Source organism: Ambystoma mexicanum, chromosome 5p (assembly GCF_040938575.1).
Source record: "Ambystoma mexicanum isolate Mex_15411 chromosome 5p, UKY_AmexF1_1, whole genome shotgun sequence".
NCBI classification, from domain to species: domain Eukaryota; kingdom Metazoa; phylum Chordata; class Amphibia; order Caudata; family Ambystomatidae; genus Ambystoma; species Ambystoma mexicanum.
Genome location: NC_090930.1, coordinates 1,172,929,096 through 1,172,942,140, shown reverse-complemented (window position 1 = coordinate 1,172,942,140; position 13,045 = coordinate 1,172,929,096).

Below are 13,045 nucleotides of genomic sequence, written 5' to 3'. Positions count from 1 at the left end.
AGAGCCACACCAGGCTGATGCGGCAGACAAAGTTCGAGGTGCCAGAAGGTGCTTTTAGCACACACCATGCATAGCAGATGACAGGTCAGCAGATGCAAGAGTTCAGAGTCCAGGCACACACACCACACATAATAGAGAGCCCCACAACACAGAACCCGCTCAGCAGCTGATAGTGGGACTTTGCCCGGACTTCACTGGGGTTTCACCCCAGAAGGTGATGTAAACACACTTCCGGGGGTGATGGGAAGGCTGGGGGCATGGCTGGCTGGGAGGCAGCAGGAGGGAAGAGCCTGATTAGGCTGATACCACGTACAAGGCGCTGGGAGGCGCTTCCAGCACACCGTGGGCACAGCAGATGAGAGTCCAGAGACTAGGCATGCACACCATAGATCATAGGGAACACCACACCATAGAAGTCACTTAGTATCTAACAGCAGGACTTTGCTCGGACTTGCCTTTGGCAAGACTGGAGAAAATCACAGCATTTTCCTGATTCAAGTTAGACCCATGAACCTGCCGGAACTGAATTGCCTTCTTTATGCATTTAAAGATACCTTAGAGATACGGCACTGTGCTGACTCAAACATGGCTTGCCTGTATCCAAACACACTGACCTTTTGAGCTGTCCGCGGTCCCTGTTCGCTGAGCCACACCACTTTGTCTGAATCCAGGTGCATCTGCTGGCTGCTTGAACTACAGGCAAACACCAAGAAGAATGGCTTGATGCTGCTGAGCCATTACAGAGAGACTAAGGTGGTGTTGAATTGACAAGAGGCCTCAAACACGGATTTCGAGGCTCTGACCTCCTTGCCCTCTATCTTAATCCTCAGGGACAGGTTAGGTCACCCTTCTCTACCTTAAAATACACCTTAAAGTGATAATGTGTACTGGAACTGTTTTTTGTTGCTGCATTAGTCCAAAGATCCCCATGACTAACCCTGCCATCTCACCTGCCCATGCCTTTGCTCAAACCGGACTGCTATGCACAGCATTAAATATGTAAATATGTAAGTTCAACCGTACTGTCTCTATGCACAGCACTAAATATGTAAATATGTAAGCAATTTATTAACTATATGTATATATGCACATTCCTCGCAATGTAATGCTAAGCCTCTTTTTCATGTGTGCCTTATCCTGCAACTAAGTTTTTATGCAATCCTACCTTCCTGCTCTTTGTTGCGCCCTGTTACCTCTGGGTTCTGCGCGCCATACTCAATAAATAAACAAACAAACAAACAAGCATTATTGCCTGTGATGTCCCTTCTAACAGTGTATACCCAGAGTAAACAGCCTACATCTATTTAATGTTAAGACATTTTGTGTATTTGCTTTACAAAGTGGATAGTTTGATTTTTTGTCATTGTCTGTGTTCAAGTAAAGTTAGGGAACACGAAAAATGGGGCAAGTACCAACTGTGGTATGATTTAGTGAGAACCAAACAAAGTCTGATATCCAAAAGACAGGTAAACTACCTGTTTATTGGATAAAATCACTGTGGTTGAGGGGCGAGTCATTTTTTAAGATACTAAAAAACTGCTGTGAGTTTAACCATCAGCAGTGACAAGGCTGTGGAGGAGGACAAGAAAGGATAGAGTTGAATTCTAAACATTCCTTCCTCCTACCCTCGTCTGTCCCTTTGTTGCGCTGGTGTAACGCCTACAAACAAGGGACAGAATAAGAAGAAAAACTATTTACTTCTAGTTGTTGTAAGACATTCAGCCTTGTCAAAGTAAAGTTACTCATTTTTAAGGGGCCTTGTTTTGACATTCAGTTTATTTTGGTACTTTCTGCACTATTGTTGTTTGGAGGCTGCTATATGTGCTCATACCTCATCAAGTGTATATCCTGCCAGAAGTCTTATGCTACTCAAAGAGGATAAGGGGGGTATGTGATTCAAAATATACCTGTTTAAGCATTGTAGCCAAAGCTCTTTGCTTGCATTGGGAATGCCTGGTTGAGTATAGAGGACTGTGCTCATCCATGTGCTGCTGCTGACCTGTAGTTAATTCATTGCATATGCTTATATGTAATCCAAAAAAGAATAACATTGAAAATGAAGCTACATTTTGCAAGTTGTACATTTTTAAATTAACTTTGGATCCCTACATATATCAGTGCAGCCGTAACCCCTGATACTACAGAACCCAAAGTATTTAATCTTGTGCTCACAAGACCCGTACTTGAAATGGGCCAAAAAGTGCCTAAGGCAGGCCACAAAGGGAAGTGCAGGTGAGTATCCCAACTTTGCAACTAAGCAACGATGCAACGTTATTATAAAAGATTTAAAACATGTGAAGTTAAGCCACATGTTTCAATGTACCTTCTTTGTGGATTAGTTAGACACATACAAATGATAACCTTATACTGTGTGATGAAAGGTGTTTTAAAATGTTCCTAAAACATAAGATAGGTTGGATCCACAGAGCTACCATTCTGGTCAATGAAATGATCTTAAGCATATGTATATTCACCTCTGTGTTCTCAGCAAATGGGTGTCCCCATGGTTGCTTCACTGGTTAAACTTTGAAATTAAAATTATTTCACAAGTACTTTCTACTAGCTAGCATACTGGCCCTTTTATGTCTAAATGCTCAAAAGGATATACACAAATATCTGTTTGCAAAAAGTCAAATATGTTATTCTTCTAAAAGATCATGATCAGTCATTGAAAAATACATATAATTATTATATCCACAATTATTATAATATCAGATTGCAACATTTTCAAAGGATAAGTCGATACAAATATATTCCAATACAATACATTTGAGCTGCTTATTTATATACAAGAAATTGCAATATAGCATGCAAATCTCAGGCCCATAAATCAAATATGCCCTCCATCTTATCCCGAATACACAATCATGTCAATGCCTTATCCAACAATAATATCCTCCCCAATATATGCAGTACAAAGAGTTCTCATTTCATCTTTATATGCACATCTGCCCTTTATTCTGCACATGCGCCTTTTATTTTAAAATAAAGCAAAGATTACCTACATGTTTCTTTTCTATTACACCAATATCATGTCACATTCACCAGGGGTGCACCACATACAAAATTAATTATTCCAGAGATCAAGGTCTTCTGTTACTGAGCTTGTGAATCATCCCTTTTATATACGCAGATCATTTACATTTTAAATTAATATATTCCTCTCCACACAAAGAGTAGACGTGTGTTATTCAAGTCTATTTTCATTGAAAAGATGTTTTAAAGTTTAATGGTATGTCATTTAGCAATGGGTGCATCCAAATCTATTCATTAGGAACTGTTGTAATTACATGTTCTGAAGTCTCAATTGTGGGGTAAGTGCAGCCCCAAGACCGATGAACATCTCTAGTCATGTTAGGCCCAGAATGTACAGAAATATATGTAAGGCAAAATGTGACTGTCAAATAAAAAGGGCAGCATTTCATACTCAACTGTCACATAGCAAAATGCTGTTTACAGAGCAACACAGAGGACGCACATGAAATGGGGCCTGCATTCGAATGACAAAGCGCCAAAAGCAGAGGCCTACCTTTCGCTGCATTATGAAGAAAATGAAAGGCACTTTTCACAAAACGAAAGCTGCCAGGTAAAAATAGAGATGGACACATTTTGCAGCCCGAAAGCAAAGGAACATATATTATACAGGGGATGCTATCCATAACTGATGCAGGAGTCTAACCAGGTCCCTGTCCTTTACCGTGAGATGACCCTGAAGATGCTTGATGTCTTGATGTATTTCCCTGAGCGCAAAACCCAGAGCTGTTCCATGTACGTAAACTTGTCCAACAGAACCATGTATTCAGGGGATCTGTTTGAGTTAATCCCTTCTCCCTTATTTGGTGGATGTGGTACGAAAATAGATGCCTAGCATGTTCTTGCCAAGTAATTATTTAATTAATTCCCCTATATCCAAATGACAATGGATGATTTTGTTGAAGTTCGAAATCAACAACGTTGCTTCCAGTGTGGATACAAACATAGTCTGTTAAAGTTGTTGTCAACCCCAACATTCCCTAAAGTGGAGGGGTGCATAAACATGAAATTCCCAACTGCTCCTCCTTCTTGAGACCTTGCCTTAAAGCAGAAGGAATTACATAGTAAACTGTATCCCTGGGTTTAAGCTAGGGCACAAAAGTGTCTTGCCAAATTAAATAGAGTAAAGTCCATGAGGGTGAGAAAGGGACCCCTGATCGAATATAGATTACTCATAGCACAGTTGTGCACGAAAAAGTCTTCCATCTATCAAAAAAGTGTTTTGTTCATAAAAATGTATTGTGTTTCAACAATGCTAGCATTGCCAAGTGTGTAGGGAGATACACATCTAGAGCGCTGATTGTGTGAAATTGATTTTACCAATAGAAAAGAGTTACATGCTATTCAAATCAAACTTCATGTGAAATCTATTGCAAGGTCAATGGTTCAATCATGTCTGAAGGTACTGCATGATTCTTTAGATTAAGGGCTATTTTTGTGAGCGACCCAAAGCACTTCAGAGTACATTTGTCCTGCTTGTTTTTCTACATGAGACATAACATTGTGCAATGGTTCTTTAAGTTTTAGTTAACACATAGCAGCAAATTGGGTTCCAAATGTTTGTATTCGACCTTTAATGTGTGCCACGGAGTAAGGTGGCTTGTCATGTGATTTAGTGCAAACATTAATTTTCATATTTTTTAATAAATATATATCCTTTGCACACTCTGGCCTGATATGGTTCACAGGCAGGGCTAGATTGAATTCTATCCACATGTAAATTGGTGTGGCGATTTTGATGGGGCTTGAGGGGCAAACTCCCTGCATTAATTGTAGTCACATAAATATATATTATATAAAATAAAGGCTTGGGACGGGATCTAGCTTTCTGTTTCGATTCATGACAAGTGCATTTTTGATAGGCTATTCATTGTAGTGCAACATCAGTATGGTGCCTCTAAGGTTGTTTATGCATTGTTAAAGTACCACTGTTTCAGTGCATGGCAAGTAGTTTATGCATTGTTAAAGTACGAATGTTTGCTTGACCTCCGAGAATCAGGGAGGTGTACAGAGGAATAAGATTGTGCATAGTAATGCAAAAGTAATTTAATTTAGTATTTACTGTTGAAATGTAGCCGGAATTAGGTGCAAGGTTTTTGTTCCTGTGTAAAGTGTATAAGGTTGCTAAAATCCACTCATACAATCAGTGCTAGAGAAATGGAAGAGACCAGAAAATATCTTCTAGAAATTCAGGGAGACTGGCATGAGCAGGAAGTTGGTAGGTGGCAATCCAGAATGGTACACAAAGTGACGTCAGAGGGCACTGATATTTGGCATGCAGGTGGGATGTTAAATCAAGCTCTGGTCAAGTTTTACATGATGAAAAATGCACATGAGGAAAAGACTAACAGGGTAATTCATGGAATAAAAGTACGCCGAAAAGGGGAGCGCAAGCGTGAAAATTGCAGCGCACGCGTGCCAAAGCTGCACATGCAGCCGTTCATCAATTCATGGAATGCTCTGCGCTAGTAAAACCTGGTATGTGTGCCAAATCCGTGGGTGACGCATGCGGGCGCACATGTCACTAAACGGTGTGTGCTACACGCACAGGGAAAGCGCACATTGTGTAGCGCACACAAGAAAAGTGGGTGGACCACAGGGCGTAACACGCGGAATGGGAACCAACACGTGAAACTGTGGGTGTTACGCGGGAAGTACAGGAGGAAAATGCTTGCAATGCCCACACGTGCGCTAACAACACATACTCATGGAATCGAACAGGGGAAAGGCGTGCGCCAAAAAAGACGCGCTAATCCGGAAACACGTACGCCAGCAGGAAGCATGCGTAAGCGGGCCCGTGCAGCATAAAAGTGCGCGGAAACAACCAACAAGCTCAGACGCTACGATGAATATACCATTCCTCGCAGCAGTGGTCGTGGGACACCGCAGGAGGAGGAGGATAGCCAGGCCCCGCATTTTTTTACCAAGGACCAGCCTTTTTGGGATGCCTGATGACCAGGTGTATGGGAGGTACAGGTTTCCACCACACATAATCGTAGAACTGGTCAGGTAGTGGGAGGATGACCTCACATCACCCACCCTGTGCTCCCAAGCACTGAGCCCCTTGGAAAAGGTACTCAATGTACTGCACTTCTTGGCTACTGGTTCATTTCAGCGGACAAGTGCCATAGTGGGGGATGTGTCACAGTCCATGCAGTCAGGCTGCCTACACCAGGTGTTGGCCATCATGACTGCATGCCCCTCAGTCCGCAGGCACATATACATGCTCAGAACACCTGCAGAAAGGCAGGCAGTTGTCCAGCAATTGTACGTGGTTGCACACTTCCCCAAAGTGTTAGGTGCCATTGATTGCAGGTTGTATGTGATGCCAAGGGAATCATCACCTCAGTATATGCCAACTATCCAGGGTCCAGCCATGATAGTTTCATATTCAGAATGTCACCCCTAAACTGGGACCTGCAAGCTGGCCGGCATGGCGACACATGGCTAATTGGTGAGTATAAATGCCTCTGCACATGCATGCATGTCAGAACCTGAGAAATGGGAAAACCCCACTAATGACAACCATTATCACCTCCCCAGGGAACAGTGCCTACCCTCTGAGCACCTACATGATGACGCCCATTCAGAACCCCACCACACCACCAGAGGTAAGATACAACACAGCCCATATTGCAACCCGGGGCATAGTGGAGCGCACATTCGGAGTGCTCAAGTCACGCTTTTGCTCCTTTGAATGCTCTGGTGGGCAGCTGCTATATGCGCCCCCAGTAGTGTGCAGGATCATAGTGGCAGCATGTGTCCTGCACAACTTTGCAACCCGGCGGGGCGTGCCGGTGGACATGGTGGTGCCCCCACATCCCCAACCACATGCACGGCCGCTGCGCATGGGAGGTGAAAGGGCACGTGGTGAGGCAGCCCGGACCCAGCTTGTCGCAAATTACGTCACCTAAAATCCCACCCCTGGAGAGTGCACACAGGCCTCACACATACCAGCTCACAATCGATGATGATGACAAAAGGGACAGTCAACTGTCACAACCATACCAGCCTGAGATTGTTCACCTGGAAGTGCTACATTGTGTGCATCCCTAGCTACTCAAAGACACCCAAAGCTGTGTCAGAAAAAGGCACAAATTCATGCAGCATGAAGGACTACCCTCTTGCAAAATACCACATCAAAATAGTGGCATGTCACCCAACCCCTCCCCATCTCACCTACCCAACACACCATGGCATGGCATGCAATGTGAAAGCAACCAAATGAATGCACAACACATGACACAAGTTTCACAAAGTGCACTGTCCCAAATGGAAACAGGCCACAGACAATTTGCTCTCAATAATGAATAAAAAAAATAACACACATGAACAAATACTTACCAGCAAGAGAGAACATCAGTACATGATCAAACAGTGGCAATATATGAGAATAAAAACTTAAAGTAGTGCAAGTGTCACAACCTGACTAAGGCAGCACATCGACCCCTTCCAAGTGCAGAGTGTTGCTGGTAGGCAAATGTTTCAGTGTACTGCATACAACATGAACTGCATCTGCAAAGTAGACGGGCTTGTTAAGACATGAAGAAGGTACATATATATAAGGAAAAGGTCATGGCTGTAGAACCATACATAAATCCACCATGCAGTGGAGATTTCCAAAACAATACCCACTAAGGATGTATACACAGTTTTGACTACAGACTGTCCACACAACTTATGGGAGCCCAATGTCACTGTGTAAGTTACTGTCACTTGGTCACACCCTTTGCAAGCCCATGGAAAGGGGAAGCAGGAGGGGTGTGTGTATCAGGAACCAAAGTATCTAACCCAAACATAGGACAAGCCTGCATGTGCCCAGCTGGAATACACAGTGGATGCCTACGGGAGCCACACAAAGCAACACACTGTAAAAAATGGCCATGTGTGACCGGGGGGGGCACCCAGGAGGGATGAGGTACAGGGTGCACCCCAACACCCACATGGGTGGAAGTTGAGAAAAAAAAAACCTCCATGGGCTCATGGCCGGCACGGATACGCATCAGTGGGAGAACTGCTGTCACTGTCATCACCCTCTGGTGGTACATTAGAAGGTGGGTGTGATGTGGGAGGCAGATCACGCAAAGCCCTGCCATGCTCCTCCATGGCAGCAAGCATGCGGGTCTGAAAGGTTTGGTTCTGCAGGATGATGGTACGGAGATCCCCATGCAGCACCTCACGGGTAGCACGCATTTCTGCCCGCATGGCCTCGTGTGATACCCGGATCGCGTGACGGGTTTCCTGGAGCTCAGTTGACAGTGTGCGTGCCAGCTGCTCCAGCTGCTGTTCTGCCCTTGTATTCCGGGACACCTCAATTTCACACAGAGTATCTCTGAGGGAGCTGTGTTCCAACCTAAGGGGTTCCCTGTGGGCCTGTGACTCTACAGATATGGCTGTGCGCAGAGTCCCCAGTCCAGCCCATCGCTCCCTGTCGGACGCCACCATGTCCTCCCAGTGTGAGTGGTAAATGGACTCTGTTGCCTGCTGCTTGAGCTCCATCAGCCTTTCAGGGGGGAGAATGGAAGTGGCCACCCTATCCATTGCCTGAGCCATCATTTCACACAATGCCCCCTGTTGTGCTGCTATAGTTTAGATGGAGTTCTCCCACACAGTGTTGCCTGGTAGTGCACGGCCACTGTGTTGGCAGGCACCAAACCTGTTTGAGGCAAGGTGATGTGCACCTTGCTGTGCTAGCACTGCCTGAGGCTGCAGGACTGCATTCCTCCTTTGATCTGCTGGCCAGGAACAGGAGCAAATATTGTGGAGTGTGACCCTGCATCCATAACCGCCACAGGCGGACTTTCCAACACTGAAACCCCCATAGAGGGGTCTACCCCCGGTGCAGGTGGGTTGGACAGAAAAGGATCCCTGCCAGAAACACTCACCTGCAACGGAACATATGTCTCAATGTCCAATTCAGCACTTGATTCATAGAGGTCTCCGGAGGTGTACCCAGAGACAACCGTGAACAGTATGGTCTGTAAGAGGATAGGGTTTTTACCCACCACCACCCCACGTCCTCCACTGGTGCCCGGTTGTGGGTGTGAGTACTCCTGGCTCTGCGTCATCTCCTCCTCCTCAACAGCATCAAGTGCCTCATCACCTGCAAAAACATGAAAGATTACTAATGGAAGCAGGCATGAACCCCATAGCACACACACATAGGCATGACGAAGCAGACATCCAGTACATACATGACACATGTCACACATGACAATAACTCTGGCATGCATGCACTGTCAATGAGTTGGAAGGGGAGGCAAAAAGCAGACACTGATGACTCCAAGATGGAAAACCAACACATGTGCCACACGCTGCAACAAAGCCACTGTTCACTGATGCAGTAATGGCAGGCACATGGATACATCAATGGTTGGTCACTTCGAAATGACAGAATACAATTGTCATGTTCAGCATTCTAACAGGGCCCCAAAATGATTGTGTGCAGGCCATGTGTAGGTGCATATTACTCAATCAGCCTGATTGTTCTAATCTTTCCCATAATAAGTCAAGAAATGTGGCCCATTGTGCGGTGTAATCTATGACGGAAGTATGTCACATTTGGGACAGTAGGCCACAAACATGTGTGGTAAAAATGCTAATCATTTCATAAATCAGGCAGAATGAACAGGAAAACAGTATGAACAATGTTGTGGCAAGAGGACAGGTGAAGGCCAAGTGTAGTAATCATGTGCAAATAGTCAACTGTGGTCAGAAGGGATACAGTGAAACGGAAACAAAAGGCCGGGGAATGGTTGTGAGGGACCACATGGGTGACTCATAGCAGTCATGACTACACAGCCTCACCTGGCACTCAATGAGAACACATCACCTAAGCAACATACACATGGATTGCACACACATGCATGGTCACTCACCGGACATTGCTTCAAAATCTGGTAGGTCTCCCACGCCTTGGATCTGATCCTCTGTGATGAATGCTCCAGCGATAGACTCATGTTCAGTGAGTTGTTCCTCCTCTGGTGGAGACCCACCGCCAGTCACCAGAGTAGAGGCATGATTTGAAGCCAGCTTGTTCTTTTCTCTACGTTTCAGGTCATTCCACCGCTTAGAGCAATCATCAGCTGTGCGCTTCACAAATCCAAGGGAACTAATGTTGTCCGCGATGGTCTGCCAGTGGGCCCTACGTTGAGCAATCGTAGTCTTGCACCCTGCAGTCATCACCATTTCGTGGCCATGGGCCATCACATAGCCCACAAGTGCATCTAGTTCAGCATCATTGAAACTAGGCTTCCTTGACGTGCTGGAGTGGGTAGCCGTGTCTGAGGTCCCAGCCTGTACCGCAAGAGCACCCTTCTTCCTCTTGGAAGGTGGTGCGGTCCCTGAATGGCTTACGCCACTCTGGTTGGTAGGGGCAGAAGCGCAGGTGGACTGAGCACTGGAAGTAGCCAAAGGCACGATGACCAAAGGTCTCATTGCAGTAATTGCGTGTGAACTGACAAGAAGTACAAAAATCACCCGCTCGCTCTCCACAAAAAGCATGTACAAGAAAATGGCGTCATATGCGTACCTTTTAACCCAGACCAAACGTACAACGTCACTTACGCACACAAGCGCTAAGGGCCTTTCCTCCAATTACATGCAGTGACACCTGGACATGCAGTTTTTGCACGTGTACAATCAACATGCACCCGTGTTGAGGGAAATGCCCTTGCGGGTCATGTCACAGACGTGCTTATGCGCTAAGGGCCTTTCCTCGAATTACACGCAGACGTGCAGTTTTTTCACGTGCCAAATCACTCCGTAACAAGCTGGCCCCGCAACAACACACGGAAGACCACGCTCCTGCCCAGAAGGCCATTTTCCTGCCCCCCAGATCTTCGAGCATGCTCCCACCTGCCATCTGCTGCTGCCAGCTGCCCACGTGCCCTGCTGTTTGGTGCCTGCACGTCATCCATCTGCAAGGTTGCAGTTACTGTGACCACCCCTGCTGGAACAGAAGATTCCTGACTGGTATTCCATCGCTCCACAGCCCCGCCCCAGGACCCAGTTGGCCACCCACACCTGCCTCTGGGGTTGTCATGTCAGACACAACACCATCTGGCACCACTGGCATCCCCCAGCCAGAGAGGCAGAGGGCTACCAGCTTCATTGCCAATGAAGTTGGTTTCCTGGTGGAGCAAGTCCTGGGGCAGTATGATGCCCTCTGTGGAAGATCGTGCGCAGACAATGAAGGACAGAAGAGGATCTGGAAGGACATTGTGACTCCCAACAACTTGGAGGGCGTGGTAGTCCGCGACATTCAACACGTCCGTAAGCGCTGGGAGGTCTTCAGGTCCAAGACCCTTTAACAAGGCCCAGCGCCTCTTGAGGGCAGCAGATGCCGAGGGGTGCCGGGTCAGCCTAACCAACAACCAGATGAGGGTCCTGGAATGTATATGCCCAGTGCTCCACCTCCAGGTCCTTGAGAGGCAGACCCGTATGGAGTTGAGTGGTAAGTGTACATGGGTACTGATTGGACGCTGTGCATGTTGAGGTGTGGCAGGAGTGTGCAGGTTGGTAGGGCCATGTATGGATGTGTATGTACAGGGACATGAGTCTGCCGCAGGTGAGTCCTCTCATGTGTGGGACACATCAATGGTGTATGTGTTGGTAAGCATGCTGGCCAAATGCAGGTGTGGGTGCACACATTTGTACATTTCTGTTTATGTACTGTGGCATGGTTGTGGTGTCACACATGGATGCTGGTTCCACCTGCATGTATCTGCACTATGTACATGTGCATGTGTGTGTATTTGACAAGTGTGCAACTGTGATACACCATGGATGCATGTGACACTGACATGTAGGAGGCTGATTGCCAGATGTGACATGGATGGATATGTTATCATTGAGAGAGATGGTGGAGATGTACAGATGCATATATGTCTGGTGGAGTGTGTGCATGTGTACTGCACTCACCGTGTTGCATGTGACATGAGGCTCACCTTCGGCTGCTGATGCTGTTGTTTGTGAATGGATGGTGCTGCCTGGTGCAACATTCCTGTTGATTTGCTCATGTGTGTGAGTTTAAATGACATGTGTGCTGGGGCGTGTGATGCCATGTCTGAAGTTTCACACTGCCACTCATGTACAACTGTCATGTGTGTATTAGACCATTGTACAGTGCCCTGATGCCTGTGTTCTATCTCTCCCTGTCTGCAGCGTCAACTGATGAAGAGGGCGGAGATGGTGCTGTGGAGCAAAGCGGCAGGGATCGCACCGCCAGACGGAGACGCAAGGCCCGGCTCCCCTCTCATGTTGTCATATCGTCGGGGAGAGAGGAGTCTGGTGCCGCATCCGTGGCCACAGCTGCTGAGGGTAGGTCCAAGAGGCGGAGGTCAGAGGTGGACTCCTCGGAAGCAGAAGGGGCAGCTGATACCCCACAGGGTCCGATGGAGGAAGGTGGCATGGAGTCATCCAGGTTGGTGGGGGTTTGGTTGAGGAGGAGGCCGTGTAAGGGACACATATGGGGTCTAGAGGGGGGATTCCACTGGTGCTAGTGGTGCAGTCCAGGGGCAGGGACAGGAGGCAGCACAGGCCGCCACAGAGGTGCCTCTGTGTAATCCTGTCCCCGATCCTGTGACTGCATCATCCCACACCAGCAGGGATGCCTACGTCCAGACCCGTTCTCAGGGAGGGGATGAGCGCACAATAACTGGCCTTCCTCTCACTGTGGACGTGGCAATCCGGGACCATGTTGAGGCTGTCCTGGCTGGGATGGCATTGCGTCGACGGGGCATGCGAGATGACCTACAGTGTTTTCGTGAAGACTCTGCACGTCATCTCGGATGCCTCTTTGACCGCATCGACCTACAAGGACGTGTCACTAGTGCTGGATTCCTCCATGTGCTGGACCTTCTACCGACCCCTCCTCACCTGAACCCCCTATGCGCCAGTCGTCCTCAGTGTCATCTTCTGGCAAATGTATTACCTGGGTACCCTGTGGAGCTGCCTCTGACCCAGTGGCCAGGCTGGTGGAGGACACATCCCTGCCATAGTCGGGAGTCAG